The 23,729-nt window shown below is 39.0% G+C and overlaps 1 long non-coding RNA gene across 1 annotated transcript; it reads left to right on the top strand.

Moving 5' to 3' along the window:
- The first annotated feature begins 2,982 nt into the window (after positions 1–2,982).
- LOC114683065 lies at positions 2,983–4,507 on the top strand. Its single transcript, XR_003733127.2, has 3 exons — positions 2,983–3,547; positions 3,882–3,978; positions 4,408–4,507. It is a non-coding gene; the product is annotated as an uncharacterized LOC114683065 (long non-coding RNA).
- Positions 4,508–23,729: the final 19,222 nt, after the last annotated feature.

Raw genomic sequence — 23,729 nt, 5'->3', positions numbered from 1 at the left:
TATTCCCCAGAGGAAGTGAGGAGGAACAGTGGGACAGTTGACAGCCTTTCATGTGATTGCTCTAATTCCTTTATGTCACACTCTGTTCTCCCACTTTTATCCTGATCTTGATTCATTCATTATCAAACACTTATTGGATGCCAAGGTACTAGGTAGGACACGAGAGATACAAAGTTAACAAAGACACAGTCATGCTGCTAAGGACATGACAGTCCATGACAAATGTGAACCGATAACCACGATGCAATTAGAGAAATACAGATGAAAGAGTTCCAGGTACTTTAGGGAAAACACACTCTCCTGGAGTAGATGCAAAATGTTCACAAAGGCCCCTAAGCATCTCTAATGCTAAAGGGGTCACTCATCCATGAGGTGAAAGTGAGAATGGGGAAGAAGAGAGATGGGAAGGAGGGCTCCTGGAGACCGAGGGGTTGGGAAGAATGTAGTTCGATCCCAGAAAAGAGAATCATGGACATTGCTTTAATTTCAGGGTTTTAAAGATGTTTAGAAGAAAAAAGAAAATAATGATATTCAAGGACAAATAAAATATTTCTCAAAGATATTTTACTTCAACTACAGGAAAGATTTCTACAAATGTCAAGACAGCCCAAGGCAGAAGTATATATGTTCACTATAATTCTTACTGAAGAGATGAAATCTTTGCCTCTCGTGTCATACTTTACAGGTATGCTAGGGTTGAGAACCATTACTAAGGCATCTTCAAGCATCGTCCATGGAATAAGGTCCAATTTGGCATGAGTTAGACATATTTCTACCTTCCCATGGTGTAGACAGTGGACTTGCCTATGCTTTCCTCCTTTAGAAGAGTCTTTTTTACTGGAGGGATTGGAGGATAGCTGGTGTTGACTATGACATTCCAGTACATCTCCAATATCCTTGTATCCTGTCTGCCATTGAAACAAAACAAGACTAGATTTCCCATCTCTTCTCCATCTTCAGAAAGGTTGAAGCAAATTAAGTCCCACCTGATGAAATCATCCAGTACAAATGTGCAGCATTGTTCTCTTACGGAATTCCTTACCATCAAAAGACCAGTGGGTCACACAGAAGGCACCAGAGGAAAATACTCTTCCTGGAACCACCAAGCAGGAACTTCCACACTGCAGACCCTAAAAACTAACCACGTTACAAAATAGAATAGAAGTAAGTATTGCAGAGTATTGTGAGCAGAAGGAACTGTTAACTGCAGCGTACAATGACAAAGACTGATTCTCTTCCTCAGCATCTTTATCCTTCTAGTTTCTAGGATTCATTTTAGCTCTTCATTCCAGAAGGAACAGAGCCTTTTTCAAGGATCCCTAGGAGGTTGAAGGTAAGATCTAGAGGAGGACAATAAGAGGAAAGGCAAGGCATTTTGATATGATTTTTATGCAAATATTTACAGGTCAGATTCTTGGTTACTACTTAGAGATATATTGTGTTGGTGGAATTAATATGGTTTTTTCCCATCTTGATTAGGAACCTAGATTCAATATTTCTCCTGAATAACAGAAATGTGTCTGTTCTGTCCTTTGGATGTGATGTAGACCATACTCATGTCAAATCACATCTGCACCTTTCCATGCAGTTTTATCCTAATATTTATATTAATGCAGTCACCAAAAAAATCATATTTAGTTTCTAACCATTAAAAGAAGAAAGTGCTCTAGAGATTACACAGTAAAACTCTTCATTTCCATGTGGAAATTAAAACCATGATTCTGAATTAGTTGATCACCTTAAGTTGGTATTTAGTAGCAAACAAAAGTAACCTATAATTTTAATGTTTACTGCAAGGTTTCAGTACATATAAGGAGAGGAGGATGTGTTTTAATTACTATGAAATTACTCATAATCACAGAACAAATATTTTTCTTACCATTTTATAAGTAATGCTGAGCCCCCTTTATCTCCATCAGTCCCAACCATGTGATACCATTTTGCATGCAGACCACTCAGGCTGAAGAGCATTAAATTTAATTTGTGCAAAAGTTGAAGGTGGAAAAGCGTGAAATTAACTTGATGCATTTTTATGGCATTTTCTCTCTCCTAGTTTCTCAGAGCTATTCCAGTTCACAATGATTTGATTGGCTGTCAGGATCTCCCTCTCCTTGGGATTTTCTCTTCTGACCATATGTAGCCCACTCTTAGATAGCCACAGGCAACCCAGCATAAGGAAGTCCTCAGTTACTGAGTTTACTGTTTATTTGGCTGAGCTTCAGTCTGGGCATAGGTTCACTCTTCTTGGTGATTCATCTCTTTCTGGAGTATGTGTGTGTGAAACAGGAAACGATGAGTCACCTCATTCAAGAAATCACTCAGCCTGGTCCAAATGGTTTGCAAAGATTTTGAGGGAAAGCTAAAACTTTTAGAGGGCTGTAGATTAAAGAGCAATTTTGAAACATTCAGTCACAAGTACAGCGCTTCTAAACCTTCCAGGTTATTAAGGACACACCTTAATATCTGCAGAATAAGCTGAAATATCTCATGTCTTACCAATCAAAGACACTTCAATATAATTTTTAAAACCCATAGAACAAGAGCTCTTTTAGGGCAACTGTGCTTAGGAAGTGAAAGGCGAATGGAAATAAGTCTGTGGCTGGTCATTACCTGCTATTAGGAAAGCTGAGACCAGCTTATAAGCACTCTAATGATTATTAAAAATCTACTGAGACACTAATATCAATTCTTTTCATCTTCTGATGCACTCATTCAGATAATATTGTTCAAGTCATGTGGTTGTGCACAGATTTGGGCCTTCGTCAGGATAGTTTTACCAAGAATGCATTTGCAAGACTGTAGGATGAGAAAACCAAAAATGATATACAGAAGTATTAAAGAGGGGAATTTTGTATTACTTAATTATGTCAACTATTATTTAAAGGTAAATATCAATGTATATTTTGTACATTTTTACAGAACTAAAATAAAGATATTAAGTTATGTATTTAAATTTTTCTGCTCATTACTATGTATGTTTTCACCTGTTTTAGTTACAAGGAAACTCCTATCTTGTGAGAGAATTGATATCCTTTTCAAGAAAAAATAATTTATGTCTTTCTCTGCGTACCACTTGGACTCCATTTTACATATCTTATTATTGGTTGAATAAAGACAAAAGGTGCTTTGTGCTTAGGTTCTACCAGTCACAGACAGTGGTCTTCCTGTTTCCAAAATCAACATACATGGAATAATTAAATGATTAGTGTTTATGATAGGAACATCCAAGAAGGGCTTAAGGGGGCCAACAATAAATATGTCATTTGGAAAGAACAGTGCCTGCTATGATTTGGATGTGGATCCCCCTGACTCTGCTGCAAGGGTCCTATGCTGAGAATATGCTCTTCAATAAGATGATACTAAGAAGTGGCAAACCTTTAAGAGACAGAGAATTACTGTGTGCTGGTGGTGTGTCTTTAAAAGAAGAGATACAAGTGTCTTTGCTCTTTCTTGTTTAGAAATATGGTTAGGTTGTCTCTATATGGGAACTCAAGAACTGTGGATCAATAGCTGTGGAGCCTCCATGGGACTGGATGAGGCTCTCTGCGTAAGTGAGACAGTCGTGCAGCTTGACCTGCTTAAGGCAGTGGGATCAGGATCTGTCCCTGCTGCATGAGCAGGCTTTATGGAGCCCAGTGCCTCTGGTGGGTTGTTTCAGGGGGAGGAGCTTGGACCTGCCTCAACTGAATGTACCAGGCTCTGCTGACTCCCCATGGGAGTCCTTGCCTTGGAGGACATGGAAATGTGGGTTGGGTTGAGGGGGAAAGCTGGGGGGGGGCAGGAGGAGGGAGGAGAGGGACACCTATGTATGTAAAATAAACAGAAAATTTCTTAGGAATTAAAAAAGAAAAAGAAATATGGGTATGATTTCTCTTTTCAAGCAAGCTCTCATCAGAGTAACACCAGCAGGTGGTGCAGCTCAGACAGATGATCTTAATGAGCCTCCATAATGCTGTCTGGAATTGTAGCCTCCAAAAGGTATGAGCTAAATAAACCTCTTCTCTTTGTAAATCTAGCCCAACTCAGGTGTTTTGTTTTAGTAATGGGATACAGACTAATACTATAACTCTATTAATTTTGAAGCACAAAAATAATGAGATAGGGGGAAAAGAGGAAATGACAACACCTTTGTGTACTGGAAGAAAATACTTTATTAATAACTTTAAATATTAATGAAAAACTTATAAGATGTGTACTTTTATCCTGATCATACAAATAAGACGACTGGGGTTTTAAGAAAAATTGTACTTTCCATATGTTATATAAATAGAATACAGTGTAACGAAGATTAAATTCTGTTCTAAGAAATTCAGAAGAACTTAGTTCTTATAAGTCAAAGGGAAATGTCTCAAAGAAAGTTATATCTGTGCTAAACTTAAAACATTTAATTTTTTTTCATTTGTATAGATATTTTGTCTACATCTATGTCTATGCACTACATGGGTATCTGCTTTTCATGGAGTCCAGAAGAGGACATCTCTACCCTAGGACTGGAGTTACACACAATTGTGAGTCACTGTGTGGGGGCTGGGAATCAAGCCTGGGCCCTCTGGAAGTACAGCCAGTGCTCTTAACTGCTAAGCCATCTCCCTAGCCCCCTTTGCTCATTTTTAAAGAAAAATTGAAGTCTATTTTATGTATACCTATGTAAATATTAGAGATAGAATATACCACACACTAAGTAATTATAATAGCTAACATCTAGTTCGCTATGTGTTAAAGTCAATATAAAGGTTCTTAACTATCAAGCTGACACACATTTCTTATTCGATCCTCGTGAAAATCAAATAAATTAGGTAATTCTGTATTCTCCGTGGGGAGGACAAAATACAGCCTGAGAAAATCTGGATGACCTACTACAATTGGAACATCTCAGAGCCTGGCCTGAAACCAAGTCTAGAGGATTCCTAAATTCTATAACCTAAATGTTCAGTATTTCCACTGCAGCAGGGTCAGAATAAGTATAAAGGAGAACTGTGGGATAGGGCTGATAAGATGAACGGGCCTGCTGATGAAAACTAGGGCACCCTCACTCAAGCATTAATACAATATTCTTGGTTAATGAGAAGCTTTTGAAAGATGATGAATGAAGTTGAGGCTTTTAACCTTTAAGATCATTCTAGGTAAAGGGTAGATTGAAGAGGCTCATCCAAATCAGGAGGCAGAGACACTCCTTAGTAGAATAAATCTCATGTCTCTGACTTGGTTACGCCTAAATGAAGAAATAACAGAGTTTAACTATAGAATTACCAGGAAGCAAATGATTAATGCCTAACAAAGATACAATTATGAACCAAGGTTTAAAATCATGGGAAGCTTTCAGTGTGGTAAACATGAAAAGATGCACCATTCAAAGAAATTTGGAAGACATATGAAATGGCAACACGTCCTGAAAATAGCAAGTGAAATGATTTCTGCATTTGAAAGAATTTATTTTCATATTTGATTTTGTCTTCTCAATCCTGAAAATGGACACTTGTTGAAAGTAGAGGCCTTGTATTCTTGTCAACACTCAAAACTCAGAACAGAGTAAGAATTCAATGACTATTGGTAGTCTGGATGACTGTCCACTACATATGCCTAACATCTTGGTCCCAGGAATGTTCATAACTTATACATAATTTATAACCTCTTCAGCCACATACTCATGTGCTGCTTTTTTTTCTGCCATGTCAGGTGAATGACATTGAAATCAATTATCACATTCAGATCAGAGATAAATGTGGTTGACATATTGTGTACCCTAATAAACTTATCTGGGGGGGTCAAAGAACAGAACAGCCACTAGATCAGACAGAGACCAGACAGTAGTGGCACACACCCTTAATCCTATCACTAGTGAGATAGAGATCTGTCTGGATCTGTCTATGATGTGTTTAAGGTCACAATGGGAACAGAGCTAGGCGTGGTGGTACACAACTTTAATCCCAGCACTTGAGATCTTATGCCTTTGCCACCAAGTATTTGGGAAGCACACATGTCTTTAATCCCAGCACTAGGAAGGAAGTGATGTCTGGGCAAAGGAAGGTATACACACTTTTAATCCCTGGAAGTGACAGTAGAAAGCAGAAAGGTATATAAGGAGTGAGGACCAGGAACTAGAGGCTTTTAAGTAGTTCAGCTGAGATCCCTTCCTGGTGAGGACTCAGAGGCTTTCATTCTGAGGAAACAAGATCAGCTGAGGAGTTGGCGTGGTAGGGTTGGTTGTGGCTTGTTCTGTCTCTCTGGTCTTTCAGAATTTACCCCAGTGTCTGGCTCCAGGTTTTTTCTATTAATAAGACCTTTTAAGATTTGTGTTACAGATAAATAAGACATGTAATAACAAATCTCCCTGATCTCTTGCTCCAAATTTTCCAAATAAGGTTTACAAAATTTATCTTCATAATGGATATTTAAAAAAAAAAAGGGAAGGAAAAGAAAGAAAGAAAAGAAAAAGACAATTACTAGTTTTAAATATTTTACATTGGATTGGATTGTTTTATATTGTATACAAATTTGAAACTGATATTGTTAGAAAATGTTATATGTATATTTCTAATTATATTTATACCATTCATTTAACAATGTAATGCAAATTTCTGATCCTTGAATATTATTATTACCAACTATTAGGATATAAAGAAATGAAAGTTAGTAGTTAGACATTACAATAGAACTTGTAGTCATATTAAATATGTTTTAAAAATTGAGCAGAGATGTTTTAGACAGGTCATCTTCAAACCCTTCAGAGATCTACAGAATATGGCATTTAAAATGTTTTAATAACTTAGAAAATTTTTCTTTTTTGAGACATGTCGGCTCCTGGCAGTACCAATCTTCTTCAGAGAAAATATGGGCATTGAAGAAACTGCTTATGGAGTCAACTTTCATTGTGGCAAAAGTTAGCCACTGGACAACAAAGTATCCTCAAATCAACAGGACAAAATGGACAGACAGAACACGAAACAAGGGACTACTGATTCTTGCCAAAACAAGTGTGGTTATGGCTTTATCAAAAGGCATCTTCTGAGGCCAGGACAATATGGCCCCATCCCTGAAGTGGCCTTCGCATCTGGAAAAGGTATGGTGCCCTTTTCTTCGAAGGCAGCTTAACAGGCAGAGGACCAATGGCTTCTGTTGTGCAATGGAACAGCAGCTAAAAGCTCATGCCTCTCAAAAGTAGACTGGCATTTAATAGAGGGATGTGGAGAAGAAGGGGATGCTGAGATGAAGCCATATATACACAGCTAAGAAGAATGAACAGCTGAATTAAAAAACTGTCAACAATTTCCAGAATTTAAAATCCTGAATCATGACAGGACACTAGTGGAATTCAGGTGTTTCTGGTACATGGACTGCTCTCACCCAATGTGAGGTTGAACTGTTGACCTTGTGTACATCCTACATCACAAATGAGTCTGTCAGATACACTAAGCCTATAGGCTGAAAATGATGCCCCAACACTGTGGAGAAACCTCAGGTGACTGCCCAGGCAGCTGGCTGTTTCTGTCAACTCACAAATTTTTTGGAAGTTGCTTGCATGCACTTCCTGTTTTTATTTTTGTTAGCTAATATTATTCCCTTCTTGGGTCTCTGAGGGAGTTGAAGATTAGTTAGTTATGGTTGAAGATTAGTTAGTTATAGTTGAAAATTAATTAGGATAGAAAGTGCATTAGATACATCTTGGATTTACCAGAATAGGATAGATAATGGAATTATTTTCTCTGATTTGTCAAATACCTGTTTAGGTATTTATTACTTGTATATATTGTATATAGTTATTGTACTTTTGTATATAGTTTTTCTTTTGTTAGTTATAACCTTTTGCTTTTTTTTCTTTTTATTAAAATAGAAAAGGGGAAATGTGGTAGTATTCTAATTGTACTGAAATGTGATTTTGATTGTATGTTAATAAATAAAGTTGCCCGGGGGTCAGAGCTATTAGAGCCATAGACAGAGTGTGGCGGTGGTGGCACACACCTTTAATCCCATAGATCTCTGTGTGTTCAGGGATATAGCCAGCATTGGAGACATATGCCTTTAAGACCTAGGGGGCTGTACATTCAGACAGTGACGAGGCAGTCACGTGTTTGGGTTTACAACAAATGAGAAGGCAGAATGACTAGAAAAACGACTTACACACAGGAAATAGCTCTCTTTCGAGAAGCTGGGACACAGCAGGAGGAAGGGTGAGATTTTAGCTCTGAGCTCTGACCTCTTGGCTTTCTCTTTTACATTGTTTCTGTGTTTCTTATTTAATAAGACGGTTGGTTACATCTACAGGATATTCTTCAAATCTCTGCTAATTAATCATACAAAATGGTAAGACTTTGGTTGGATTATTAACTTATCAAACTATCCTTTTAATTTTTGTGAAAAGAGTTTGTTCTCACAAGAACAATGGTGATGGACTTGCAAGATGGCTTAGTAGGTAAAAGCATTGATGGCCTGAGTTTGGTCCCTAATGGTGGCACAGAACTTATGGGTGTAGTCAACCAATGTTTGACTTGAATTGAGGCCCACCCCATGAGAAAGAACCTATACCCAACACTACTTAGGTAACCAAAAGCCATCTCTAGATATACTAGAGACCTAGGGTAAAACCAAACATGACTGGCCTGAAAAAAAAATCAATAAAATGATTCCTAATGACATTCTGCTATACTCATAGATGGAGCCTTATTCAGTCATCATCAGAGAGGTTTCCTTTAGCAGCAGATGGGAACAGATGCAGAGACCCACAAGCAGACATTATGCAAATAGAGAGTCTAAACTGAAGATCTATATCAAATCCCTTACCTCAGAGCTCAGGTAATCCTGTAGAAGAGGACGCTGAAAAATTGTATGAGTCAGAGGGGATGGAGGACACCAGGAGAACAAAGCCCTATGAATCAGCTAAGCAAAGCACATATGAACTCTCAGAGACTGAAGCAGCAAGAACAGGGCCTAATATATGTCTGCAGGTCATCTGTGAATATATTATAGATGTCAGCTTAGTATTTTTATGGGACTCATGAATGTGAGAACAAGTGGGTCTCTGACTCTTGCCTGTTCTTGGGACTCTTTTCCTCCAGTTGGGCTGCCATGTCCAACTTCAATATGATAGTTTTTGTTTCATCTTATTATATTTTATTTTGCTGTGTTTGGTTGTTTTCTCTTAGAAGGCAGTTTTCTTCTAATGAGAGAGAGAAAGGGAGTGGATACAGAGAGGAGGGGAAGTGGGGAGAAAATGGGAGGAGTAGAGGGAAGGGAAACTGTAATCAGGATACATTGTATGAGAAAAGAATTTATTTTCAATAAAAGAAAGAAGAAGACAGATGTGGTAGAACACATCTATAACCTCAGTGTTCTTGTGGTTAAAAAGCAGGTGCAGACAGGAGATCCACCCAGAAGCTGAAGGCCAGATAGTCTAAACAATATAGCAGCCAAGAGACCCTGCCTCAGCTCAATGGAAGGAAAAAACCCACTCTTTAAAGTTATATGGGTACCATGGCAGGTAAGCGCCTGCAGTCACTCACACAATCATCATAATACATATCACACACACACACACACACACACACACACACACACACACACACACACACACACGCATGCACGCACGCGCACGCGCGCGCGCGCACACACACACACACACACAGAGGAAAATGTTTTAAATTTTTGAAAGAACAATAATGACCACCAACTTTTAGGCTCTTTTTCCTCATCTTCATTCTGGTTGCTGAGGACTACTGGACATGTGCTGTGGATATCACTCTATATAAATAAAACACTGATGGCCAGTGACCAGGCAGGAAGTATAGGTGGGACAAAGAGAGAGGAGAATTGGGGAAACAGGAAGAAGGAGGGAGAGACTGCAGCCACCGCCAGGACAAGCAGCATGTAAAGATGCCGGTAAGTCACCAGCCATGTGGCAAGGTATAGATTTATAAAAATGGGTTAATTTAAGATATAAGAACAGTTAGCAAGAAGCCTGCCATGGCCATACAGTTTGTATGCAATATAAGTCTCTGTGTTTACTTGGTTGGGTCTGAGCGGCTGTGGGACTGGCGGGTGACAAAGATTTTTGCTGACTGTGGGCAAGGCAGGAAAACTCTAGCTACAGACATGGTAAGGAAAAAAAAAACAAAAACAAATTTTGGATTCTCATCAACTCTGATGGGATATAAGCAAAGGCAAAGAAAGACCAGAAACAGCGAGTTTAGAATATGGGTGTGAAGACTCAAGTGAGCAAATGGGAATATGCTCAGAGATACAGAAATTCCAGACAAGGTCATTAACCCATGTGAACCACTGGGAGAAGTTAGGAGCCAATGCATAAACAAGAAGTTCAGTAGAGAGGCAGCTCAAGAAGGAAAGAGGCTTTCTAATTCCTACCCTTCCCTGCATTCAGTCCTCCTCAGCAGTGACCTTCTCAGAATCTTTCTCTTCTGAGATTGCCCCCTTTTCTTTGTCTTGTGTGTGCCTTGATCTGTCATAGTCCCCCATGTTTTTAGTCTCATCCTTCTGCAGCATACCCCCTGAAAAATCTATTATTGTACTTTCAATTATGCTCATAATAATAATTATGACAAAAGATCTTTTTCAATCTGGCTTGATTCATGATTCTTTGTTTTGTATCATTAACTGTGTGCAGAGCATATCCACTTAGATACACTGTTGCAATTCCAGCTTCTACAGTTTCTCTAGGCATGCTTTTTACACAGTACCATTATTATTACCCACATTTGATTCCTCCTCACCTTGTGCTAGGGCTATTTTAATGCATTCCCATCTGGTATTGCTCCATTAAATCTGTTGCACCTCACATCCAACTTTTGCTTAAAAAGAACCAAAATTCTTTTTTTAATTATACTATTCCTCTGATTTGAAAGGAAAAAATATTCTCCATTACAATAGTTTCTTAATGTATTTTCTGTAGGAGTCTGGTGGGTTTTGAAGTTATAAAATTGCTAACTATGGCACAGCTAACCATTAGACCATGCCAACAAGAAACATGGCAACCCTCTCCTGAGCTAAACCTCCAACCATAGTGAAACAATCTCTAATGCAGTACAGGATGGGCCACAGATTTATCAAATAACCATTTATTATTATCTCACAGTACTGGAGGTCAGAGTCCAAAGTTGAATTCCCATAAGCCCAAAGCCAATGTGTTGCCTGGACTAGGATTTTATAGAGAACATAAGAAGAATCTATTTCCAGGCTCACTCAGGCTGCTGGCAGAATTGAGGTCTCTGTGGAGGTAAGGTAAAGTCCATTCCTTTTGACTTCCATCCAGATACTGTGTTGCAGCTTCTTAAGGCCACTTGCCTTCCTTCTTACCTGGCTTTCTCTCTTCAACACAGCAACAGTGCATCTGGTCTTGAATGGACAATGCAATTACTAGGCGCCACTAACAAAATTTAAAACAATATTCCTAACTTTAAAGTCAGCTGTACTGAACTGCATTACTCAATGCATTCATCAGACTACAGGTATTTGCCATGTTTACAGGTACTTGAGATAGGGGCAGATCTTGTAGGGTGCATTAGTTTGTTAGGAGTGCAATAATGTAACACCACACATTGGGTGGGTTAAACAGCAAATATTTATTTTCTTACAGTTCTGAGAACTGAAAAGCTGAGGTCAAGACGTTAGCAAGACTCACTTCTCTTGAGTGCACTCTCTCGGTGGCTTATAAAGTCTCACCTTTCTGTGATGCTTCATGTTGTCTTCCTACTGCATCAGCCTCGCCCAAAATGCAATTTGCTACCTTCCCACAAGTTCAAAGTGTGGAAGCTATAACGATCACAGCCCATCCCTGTGCTGCACTAGAGACTTTCACTATGGTTGAAAGTTTAGCTCAGGAGGGGGTTGTCATATTTCTTGTTGGCTTGGTCTAGTGGTTGGCTATGCCATAGTTAGCAATTTTATAACTTCAAAACCCACCAGAGCTCCTACATAAAATACATTAATGACACACCTATATTGGATTAAGTTTCACTTTAGTGATATCATCTTGATTCCTTTGTTAAAAGACCTGTTGTATAATCTGCCTGTGACATCCCTCCCCACCCCCACAGATTCATGTTTTAAAGATTCAGTCCCAAGGATGGCAGTCCTGGGAGGAAATAGAACCTTAAGAAAAGGAGCCTACTGGGAAATTTTAGGGCAGTGGATGTGTGCCATTGGAGAAAATAATGGGACTTGTCCCTTGGGATTTTTGATCCCTGGTCCATGAAGCAAGTAGTTTGGCTCTGTCATGTGCATATGCAACAATTTACTACCTTCCCACAAGTTCAAAGTGTGGGATCTATAATGATCATGGACTAAAATGTCTATAACTATGTGCCAAAAATAAACCTGTTCTCTTTATAAGTTGTTTATCTTAGATATCTTGTTAGAGTAGCAGAAATCTGACTAGCAGACATTGTCCCCAAGTAAATGACATTTTGAGGAACATAAGGAGAATAGAACTTTATCATATGGATTTGAAGGGTACACAATTCAGTCCGTAGCATTGTTTACAATTAGAGTTCTGCCTATTGCAAGAATTCTGAACTTGAATCTGGCTCCATAGGCTACCACAATGGCATATTTGTTAATGGAGAAGGATATCACACATTTAATAATTTAAAGTTTGATGCATTGATATATAAGTTGTGTAGGTTGCTGCAGCCCTACAAATTGATTATATGGTCCTAGAAAGGAGGTGAAACTATGTTAAATAAGAACTGAGCACAGAGTGAAGCTCCCTTTCCTGTGCTAAGCAACTGTAGTGTTGGCATATGCATCAGAATCTATGAGGTCATCCATTAGCACAGATAGGCCCAACGAATCTGGAATACAATCTTCAGTCCTTAACCTGTCATTGCTCAGCCTAGCTGCAGTTGGTCAAGCATTTTTATGATCATCCTTATATAGTGGAAGACCAATCTCTCCTTCCTCATCTACCACTCTCCATCTCTAAGCATAGAATCTTAGGCTCTTTAGAGAATTTGATTCTTTAATGATATACATAGATTTGACATCTGTAAAGTTGACCATAATAGACATTCTTAAGGTATAAACAGCCTGAAGGTTGACATAGCAGCTTCCTAAAGATTTACAGAATTCCTTCAAAGTAAATCTATAAGAAAGCTAATGCTAACAGAATGATTGTTGCCCCCTTCCTTAAAGAAATGCCAGGAAAATTAATGGCATGTGGTATAAGAAGTATTTTAAGTTCCTTTGAGTAAGGATATACAAAAACTGAAGTATTTTCAACTAATGTTGCCTTTGTTTAAGTACACTCTATTTACATATTAGGTGACCTTGGAATTCATGGTCCTTAAGCACTAAATTCCTTTAGATGCAGACAGCTAGAGTATGTATAAACATTAAGGGGCTACTTGGACCAAGTCCAATATACAGATTCTTGACCTAATCAGCCCACTTTTCTTTCTTTCTTTCTTCATTCCTTCTCTTCTTCTTTCTTTCTTTCTTTCTTTCTTTCTTTCTTTCTTTCTTTCTTTCTTTCTTTCTTTCTTTCTTTCTTTCTTTCTTCCTTCCTTCCTTCCTTCCTTCCTTCCTTCCTTCCTTCCTTCCTTCCTTCCTTCCTGTCTTTCTTTCTTTTTTCTCTCTTTTATTTCATTACCTACAAATTCAATGGAATCTAAGTATAAGATGTCAGCTCCAGAGTCATTAGCTATGAGACCAGAAAGTCTTAACTAATCTCAGGTTACTGTGGTGAGGAAAACTATATTTAATTTATAATATATATTTAATTTATGATATATTATACTAAAATAATGGAACTAAAATTTCCATTAGTACTCTCATCTGCTGCAGAGTATTTTCCTCAAATACTTTCATCATGTTTTTTTATAATTGGATTTCTCACTTTTGAAGCTGGAGTTTCTTTTATCAATACTGTTATTAGCATCTGCATTCCTATTTTTAACTCCCATTTGAAGGCATGCCTTGGGAAAAAAATAGTGCTGAAAGCAGTTATTTGCCATGTTTAGTGTGTTGTAGTTTGGCAAAATTGAAAAATACCTCGGCTGCATTAGTAACATAAGAACAAAAATGTATTTTATCACTTCAAATATGTCAACACACAGAGAACAGAAAATCAAATAACAGAAATAAAAGGAGACATAATCTAATGGGCTTAGCAGAGAATGGGAAGCCAAAAATACCTGAGTTTCAACCTTGCTCCCATATGGGGCTCTCTGTCCTTAGGTCTATCCCTTTCTCTCTATGGAAAAGAACTGAGGGGGAAAAAACATCCACTGTGAGAAGAACGAGGATGTTTAGAAGAATCAAAAACACTCTGGTGTAATACAAAGCAAGATATTTACTTTAGCCATGACTCTTATTTCTATCCATTTCTGTCACAAATAACACTCTCTGTGCTCATGTTTCTGTAATTCCAATTGTTTTGTCTCTACAGCCTTTGAACTTAAATGCTTTGAATGCTTCCTGGACACAAATACACTGTTTGAAAACCCTAAGTCAAACGTAGTATTACACTTCACTCTTGTTTACACAATGGCATGTTGTTATGTGTTCTTCAAAGAGATGGCTAGCTCAGGAGCCAGCAACATTCATTCACATGCCCTTTAGTGTCAGGTTACTCAAAGAGACTAACCAAGTTGAATATATTCTATTACACACAGTCACTGTCCCTGACATTTAGACAGGAAATAGCATATGTGATACCCCACTGGCAACTAGTATAAATGTATAAATTTTGTGAGTCAGAAATCATTTGTAAAAGTACTTACACATCATCTCATGAAAGAAAAAAGTCACTTCCTCACATCAGCAAAACATTCCAGACACAAGTTAAAAACAGGACCCATTAGCTTCTTCTCTGTATTTCAAGCATCCGACAAAGTGTATGGTACCTGTTTTGTTGATTTGAATGAGAGCCAGCATCTGTGAAAAACAGTGCATACAATACTATGTCCCTAGGGATTAAGGGAAAAATAAATGGTAGAGACTTGGAATGGTCAACTTCATCTGTATTATTGTGACTTCTGCCTTAGTCACACCCTGTCTTCCAGACACAGGCATGGGCTGACCAGAGCCTGGGCTCTGCTACAAGGGAACCTATCTACAGATGCCATGGCTTGATATTCATGACAAGTTGCACACTGTAGATGCATTGCTTCCTCTTCCTATTCTTTCCATTTGTTTTAAGGGTCTGACAAACAGAAAGCATTCTCTCCTCTTTTCACAGCATTGAACTTCCTAGAATTCCTTTTACCTTCCAAGTTAATGCCATAAACCCTTCAGGCTGTACAGGCAGACTGCTGCCATTGTCTCTGGGGTCCTCCAGCCAGTGTGACCCATGTTCTGTGGAGAGTTTCTCTGCAGTACAAAAGATAGCGTTTCAGTACATAGCAAAAGCTACTTCCCTAAAAGTATCCTTTTATTTGGGTTTTGCATAAAGACTCAACCATATCTCTGGAAGATAAAATATGTACGTACTTCCAAATTAAATCCTGTTTAAAATTCATGAGTTTCCTGGGATTCTATATATAAACTGGAACTATTAGGGAATAGACTTCTTTCCCAGAATATTCCTTTGTTGGGCCTCTTTCCTTGTCTGTCTCACTGAAATGAGACAAAGTCAAAATGCTACTGTCGCCCAAGAAATTTGGTTTCACCAAACATACAAATGGAAAGCCCCACATAAATCTTTCTTTCTCAGACATAAAGGGAAGTGCAATAAGACTACTTCTAAGAGGAAGCAAGTTGGTTTGGGAGTTATTATTGCCTTTGGGCAATGAAAATACTGAGGTCCCATAACAGGGCAGCACCATTCCTCAGCTCTGATTGTCATACAGTTTGTTGCCTCCCAAACTCATGCTGGATTGTGATCCCCGTTATAAGACAGTAAGAGATGTGACCAGATGGAAACCCATCTCAAGTGGGGCTGCCATGAAAGCCAGCTTGCCTGTTCTGTATCTCTTGCCAATTGATGCCCTGAATCATCTCAGGACTTTGCCATCAAGAAGGCCCTCACCAGGTGGCCAGATGTCAAATATTCTGGTCAGTCAGCTTCTGATCATGATCATGAGCCAATAAAATCCTGCCTTCCTACAACTTACTCATTTTTTTTTTGTATTATGCTACTAGCAACAGAAAACAGACTAAAACATTTAAGCTTCCACCAAATCTAAATTTCTCAATATAAAGGAGTAGAATCCAGAGATCTCTGAAGATGCCAAATGGCAGCTGGGTGTTGACTTTGCTGATAGTAGGTTAAACGTGGAGGGCACAAAGTTAGACAGGAACTTTAAATTTAGGGACGGGGAGGGGGGGAGGAAAAGATTAAAATAGACAAGCATTTCACTTTGGAAAAATCTTGGTACGATAGACCCCAACAATACATTCTGCTTTGAAGAGCTTTGATATTTTTCCTTTTTCTCCACACTTTGAGTGAATTCCTCTTTTATTTTCAGGCTAGGACCTAAGATAGAGCTATTTCAGGAAGAAACAAATAGTCTGCCTATGGTGTGGGCTTTTCACTGAGCATGTGTTTGTCAGTTTTCCATCACTGTGATAAGACATCTTGGACAATCCACTCAAAAAGAAGAAGACATGGTTTGGGAAGTTTCAGTCCATGATTTCTTGAACACATTGCTTTGGGGACTGTGATGAGGTGCCATAGCAACGGTGGCAAATGTGTGACCAAGGAAGATACTCACCTCTACAGAAACACAGAGACCAGCATCTCCCATCTCCCTTGCTCCTATGCCCACGATGATGCGAAATTGTCTAATAAGTTCCAGATTCAGCTAGGCATTTAACATGTGAGCCCTGAGACTTAGTCAGGTGGTCAAGAAAAGCCACAGACTCAGTGGCATTGAGCAGTTAAAATAAGCAGTCGGTATTTCTGATATTTATCAAGGACAAACCTGGACTCCAAACCTGGTTTAGCAGTATGGCAAAACTTGAGTATTCGAAAAATGTACCAGTGAAGGATGTCGGATGTGAGTTCCGCATGAGATGACATCAGCATAGCTAGAGAAGTAAATACGTGCATGGGTTAGAGCACTTTATTACAGGAAAAGTATCAAAGACAGGGAAAGGGGCAGAAACGGCTATAAACGGCAAATGGCACTGATGTTTATAACTGAAGAGCAGGGAGAAAATTAGATTCTCCTTCATTATAAAGGAACATGTTAGGAGGCACAATTACTAAGGTATCTGACACTCTGGTGACTACTGAGAAGGGAGACAGGAAGTGGCTCAAAAGCAAAGAAGGGAATGAGCAGAAAGGAACAAAGGATTACGTTAGAGTTAGAGGGGATTCAAAAGCAACACATTTACAGAGAGCAATTATCACGGCTTGCAGCAAAGCTAAAGATATCAGATGGGCAATATCAAGCCCTGGGGTATTTTCACCATGAGTCAGATGAGTGCTTTTTGTGTAGGGAGGTGGGGGTGGGGGTAAGGGTGAACTATAAAGCACAGAGGGATCCATGCCTTCATCAGGACAAGAGGGCTGCTTTCCTTCCTGAATCAGGAAATGTTCTCTCTCATTGAGTTAACACATTGATCTGGCAGAGCCACATCCTGGAATCCTGAAAACATCAGCTTCCATCTAAACTTTTCAGTTCTTGTATGCTTGAATTAGTCAGCCTGATGGCACATTTGCCATATTATAAATATGCATATGGCCGGGTATCTGCCACCCGTCTGATCCTTACTTCCCTATTGGAGAAAACATAAGCTAGATAGGATATGCGCTCGGCAAAGTTTCAGGTTTGGAGTCCAGGTTTGTCCTTGATAAATATCAGAAATACCGACTGCTTATCTTAACTGCTCAATGCCACTGAGTCTGTGGCCTTTCTTGACCACCTGACTAAGTCTCACACTCTGAGAGAGAGCTACAAACTCAAAAGATAATTCACACAGAGCACATTTCTACCGTACTTTGAACTATTACCATTACAAGGTAATTTGACACTAAAATATCTCAGAGTTTGGGGAACACTAACACTTGTTCTAATTTGTGAGGTATATATACCCTTGGCTGTACCCCCCCCAATCAAAGAAATATGTAGTGACCATACCACGTATTATGGTTCAAAGCTGAAGTCTCCCCCCAGCTCATGATTTGAACATTAATTCCTCAGCTGAGGTACTGTTTGGGGCTGCTGGGAACTCTTGTGGAAGTGACGGTCCAGCTTGTGGGGGTAGATCTCTAGGGGCAGACCTCTGAAGGATGGCTCCAGCTCCTGCATCCTCCTGCTTTCTTTGCTCCTTGGTATTTCATAATATAAACGGATCTACCCCACTCCTACCACCAGGAACTGAGCGGTGTGGCCAGGCTTTCCCCATCATCACACACTGGAAGCTTCTGAAACTACGAGCCAAAAACATATCCTCTATAGATTGTTTCTAGCAGGTCATGTGACACAAAAGAATAACACCGCAAGTGTACACGAACCACCTTAGTCCACTTCCACAGAAAAGCTAGTCTTCCAATCAAGCCTTTTGCGTCCACAATATGTTTTATTAAACAGCTCTCTTTCTCTGAAACATCAGTGCCCCAGCTTCTTAAACCTACGGATATGCTCAAACAGTGCCCCAAAAGTCACCCCTATAGCTAGTTGGTCTTTGGATTTGGGTATTATCAACACTCTGGCAAAGGATAATGACTGAAGAAGGATAGTGTTCAGAATCAGTGGGCATTTTCAAAGCAGTACTTTGTGTACCATTTAAACACTGTCTTTAAACTCTTGCCTTCTTTTGCATCAAGGACACAAAGCCTCTTCCTGTTGTCCCACCCTCTGTGCCTCGGCTTGTTCCATGGATCTGTTTTGCTCTATTGCTGCTTAACTTGGTTTTCAAAGGCTTTCTTGTTGTTCTTTGTTTTTTCTGTCTTTGTTTTGCATATGTCCCCTAGGCTTCTTTACCTATTCTCTCCATATTATTTATCACCCTCTTTTAGACCTCCCAGATTCCGCATCCTACTCATGAACCTTTGCTGATACCTTACAACTTCTCTGTAACTCTGCAGTATATTACCTAAGTCCCCTAGATACAGTTGAAACTCACTATGGCCATGACTATGGTACCTTGGGTCTCAGTCTTCTTGTCTACCACCAATGCCTTCTTCATCTCTGCTTCTTCTTGTGAAGATTCCTAAGGTAGAGGTAATCTTAGGTTTTCCTATTTTTTTCTTCAAACTCCACTTTTGATTGGTCAGCAGCCCCTGCACAAAACAGTTGAATTTTTCCTTTATACTCAGATTCCACATCTTTATTGCATAACTTTGGCTCCTGCTTTCACTGTGTTTCCTCAGACTTCTTGGCTTTGTGTCCTAGCTGCTCCTCTCTAGTCCCTTAGCAAAGGTGTACATAATTCAGACAAACCCCATTACTGTCCTCATTAAACCATTTATTGTAGCAGCCACCATATAAGCTTTCTAAATTCTGCTTCCATATTCAATTTATCTCATACAATATTCTCATTTGGCAACATTTTAATTACATTACAAATAACCCCACTTTGCTGAAATATACTTCCCTCCATTCTGGTTATTTACCTTGACAACATTTTCCTAACTCACAGTTCAGTTTAAATATCATTTTAACCCATTTGGTCCAATTCTCTGCATACAACATCCAGACTAAGCACACTTTGAACTACACGTCTGACACGCTCTGCAAAAGTCCTTAATGTAACTTTAACAGTGTGTTTTCAGGATGCTTTGCAAAACTGTCTTCTCCCATTGGTGTCTGTTCCATGAGGCTTAGACTGATAGCTGTTGCTGGAGGGCTTCTCTCCAGGTTCCCCAAGCCCCGCAGTCCGACAATCCACGTATAAAATAATCACTCAGACGCTTATATCACTTACAAACTGTATGGCCATGGCAGGCTTCTTGCTAACTGTTCTTTTATCTTAAATTAACACATTTTTATAAATCTATACCTTGCCACGTGGCTGGTGGCTTACCAGAGTCTTTACTACATGCTGCTTCTCCTGGCGGTGGCTGCAGTGTCTCTCTCCGTAGCCTTCCGCTTCCCAGAATTCTCCTCTCTCCTTGTCCCACCTACTTCCTGCCTGGCCACCTACTTCCTGCCTGGTCACTGGCCATCAGTGTTTTATTTATATAGAACGATATCCACAGCACTTCCCCTTTTCTTCTTTTTTTAAAAGTAAGGTTTTAACTTTAACATGGTAAAATCACATATAACAAAACAATTATCGAGCAAGAATTACAGTTACAATATTAAAGAAGATGTCCTATCTATCTTATATTTGTAAATTTAAGGTTTTATATCCAACTTATCTTTTATCATAACTGAGGAAATTACAACTATCTAGTTTTCAACCAAATCAAAGACCTGAGAAGGAACATAATGGTACCTGAGAAATGGTAGATGGATGCAAGCAACTTTGGGGAATCTTGCAAAAGTAGACCAAGACAGCTGGCAGCCTGGACAGTCACCTAATGTTTCTCAGCATTGTTGGTGCATTTAAATTGGCTACAGGCCTAGAGTATCTGACAGACCATTTTTAGAAGCAGGAATTCTGAGAGACTATCTTACCCTGTCTTGGTAGAGTACAGTGGTCACTTTCCTTGTGTCCCGCTTGTCCAGAAAGGACAGCATTACATTTGTACTGTCAGCCGTCAAGGCAAGGGCAGTTCTTTGTCCAGTAGGCCATTTTGTGCCAAAAAGACAAACTTCTAAATGGAAATGTCTTAGAAGCCCAACATTCTCTCGGGATCAATTGGTGCAGCCAGGAGCAATTGTGTCTCACGTCAACAGAATTCTAAGTTATTTAAATGCCGTATTCTCTAGGTCTATGAAGTGTTTGAAGATTACCTATCTATCTGAAATATATCTATGTATACCTAGAAGACTTAACTAACATGGCTACAGATATGATTATCATAGATGACTAATTATTAATCTATTTTTTTATTATCCATTACAATTTTAAATGAGTTACATAAACATAATACCTCAAACAAGAATATATAATATATATATATATATATATATATATATATAGTATAACAAAATTAACTTCAAGTTTGTATCAATAAACTAAAATTTATACCAATGTAAAATATTTTAAACATAAACTAAAATCTATACCAATGTAAAACATTTTAAACAAGTTGTTCTTTAAAAGTAGGTTCATTAATCTACCCTTTTATCTTATCATCTCCATATCCTCCTATATATCTATATCATATCCCCTTTTCTTTTTTAGAAAGAGATCACATTTATAATCAACCTGTTTTAAATAAAAATATTGGTTTTTTCTCTGTCCCACACCAGAGGGCTCTTCTGATTTGGGACAAAAGAATCTCTTAACCATTTTTTTTTAAAGCAATATGTCTGGGTTTAGACGGGGAGTGAGCCAATTCCACCTCTAAAGCCAGCTTGGTATATTTGGGAATTTGGGCATAGCATCTCTTACTACTTCTTGTTGGAGGGGGGGGCGCTGTATCTTATGGGGACGCAAAGAAAATTTTAGGCCTATGGGGTAGTCTGTGAGGCTGTATTGTGTGAACCAGTTGCCTTGAAACTGCTCTGGATGTTGGATCATCTGGGCCATGGTGTCATCGGAGACCTTTCAGGGGGTCTTGGCTGGTAAAACCTGATGTATCTTAATCTGGAACAAATCCACAGCCTCTGGCTTTCTGTGGAAACAAAAGCAGAGCCTCTTTTCCAAAGCAATATATCCTTAAATCCAAATTTTGAAATCAAGGTACCTTTAAAATATACATTTTGGCATAACTCAACAGCTTTTGTAATCAAATGTTTTTCTTCAGTTATGAATATCAAAGAGAACATAATCCAGATTCTCTGTGTGGTAGCCATCTTTACGTGGCTTATTTTTTATATTACCTTGATCCTATTGCTTTAAACTGTACCATTTTAAGACTAAAACGGCGCTGTGGCTGCTGGCTCCACTCACTTCAGCTTCCCAACATGGCAGTGGTACGTTTTCCGCCAGCTCTGGGAGTCATCAAGTCTCAGAAATAGTGGGTCTAAGCTTTTATCAAAGCAGCGTGTAGCCCAGAAACCTCTTTTTTTTTAAAAAAAAAATAATAATAGTAAAAACTAAATGTACCACACAGCTTAATGTGCCGCTGGCAGACGCCTCATTTCCGCCATACTGCTGGTCAAATGCACACGCCAGGAACCCGCCAGTGTTCAAACCTGCATTTTGTGGCATCTAGCTGCCCGTATGAGACAAGAAGCAGGAACCTGGTTTTGGCTCTGTTTAGAATTGGTTATTAAATATTCTCAGGTTTAAGGTGGAAACTCGAGTCGTTGGGCGCCATTTGTTGCTGGAGGGCTTCTCTCCAGGTTCCACCAAACCCCGCAGTCCCACAATCCACTTATAAAATAATCACTCAGACGCTTATATCACTTATAAACTGTATGGCCGTGGTAGGCTTCTTGCTAACTGTTCTTTTATCTTAAATTAACCCATTTTTATAAATCTATACCTTGCCACGTGGCTGGTGGCTTACCAGAGTCTTTACATGCTGCTTCTCCTGGCGGTGGCTGCAGTGTCTCTCTCCTCAGCCTTCTGCTTCCCAGAATTCTCCTCTCTCCTTGTCCCAACTACTTCCTGCCTGGCCACCTACTTCCTGCCTGGTCACTGGCCATCAGTGTTTTATTTATATAGAACGATATCCACAGCAGATAGCTTCTTCTCCTCCCCTAACATATGATTGGTTATATAATAGATAATAAATATTTATTGAAACTAACAGGGATTTAAACTGTTACCCAAGGCAATGACTACAGATAGCAGAGAAAGTCAGATGGCAATGTCATTGTTTGTAACCCTATTAAATTCAGACGTTATAACCTAATCCCCAGTATCCAGATATTTGTAGATGTGGCCTTTGGGAAGGTGTTTCAGCCATGTGAACTCTGTGAATGCAATTAGTGACATTATAAAAGAAACCTGAAGGAGGCTCTTTGCCCTCTCCACCACAGCAGGACACACCAAACAGAGAACATCAGCTTCCATTGAGCTCTGTGAATCAGGATGGTGGATCTCACAAGATACTTAGCTTGTTGTCACGTTGCTCTTGGATTTCCCAGCTTCTAGAACTATGAGAAGCAGGTTTTGGTTGTATGCAAATGACCTGATCTATAGTGTTTTGTTATAGGAGCTAGGACAGGATAAGAAATCAGGCAGTATCTTCAATGGTGAAAAGCCAAGAGGAAAAGAAGGTTTGGGCAACTTTTTTCTTAGCAATGTAAGAAAACTTTTATGAATTTAAGCCACGAGAAAAAAAAGTTTTATTTCATACCCACCCTTCCTCTAGAAAGTAAAAAGAATTTAAGTTTTTGATCAAATGTTTAGTAAAGATCCCCAGAAGGTATGTTAGAGGTGTCTAGATCTGAATTTTCTTAGAGTCGTTTAATAGTAGCAACACATGTGGTATATGTAGCATTTTTTTTTCCTTAGTGTTTCCATCTTTATCTTGGCATATAGTCTTAAAAACCTAGCCAGCAGATATGAGAATATACTGAGATTTCATTTAGCAGATGAAGAAACTAAAGATTCAAGATGTTAGGCAGTTTTCTCCGAATTATACGATGTGTCAACAGCTGATTGGTATCGCCTCCTAAATGTATGCTTTATATTCTAGCAGCCCAAATTTGTCTTCTTCCTAAAGGGTTTTCCTTTCTCATGTCATTTCTTTCATGTATTAGTGTGTATGCTAATTAAATACACAAAGGCTTTATTGGGAGTTTCGATAAAATAGAAAGAATAATTTT

Source organism: Peromyscus leucopus, chromosome 6, assembly GCF_004664715.2.
Source record: "Peromyscus leucopus breed LL Stock chromosome 6, UCI_PerLeu_2.1, whole genome shotgun sequence".
Lineage (NCBI taxonomy): Eukaryota > Metazoa > Chordata > Mammalia > Rodentia > Cricetidae > Peromyscus > Peromyscus leucopus.
This window is presented reverse-complemented; position numbering and strand designations above follow the sequence as displayed.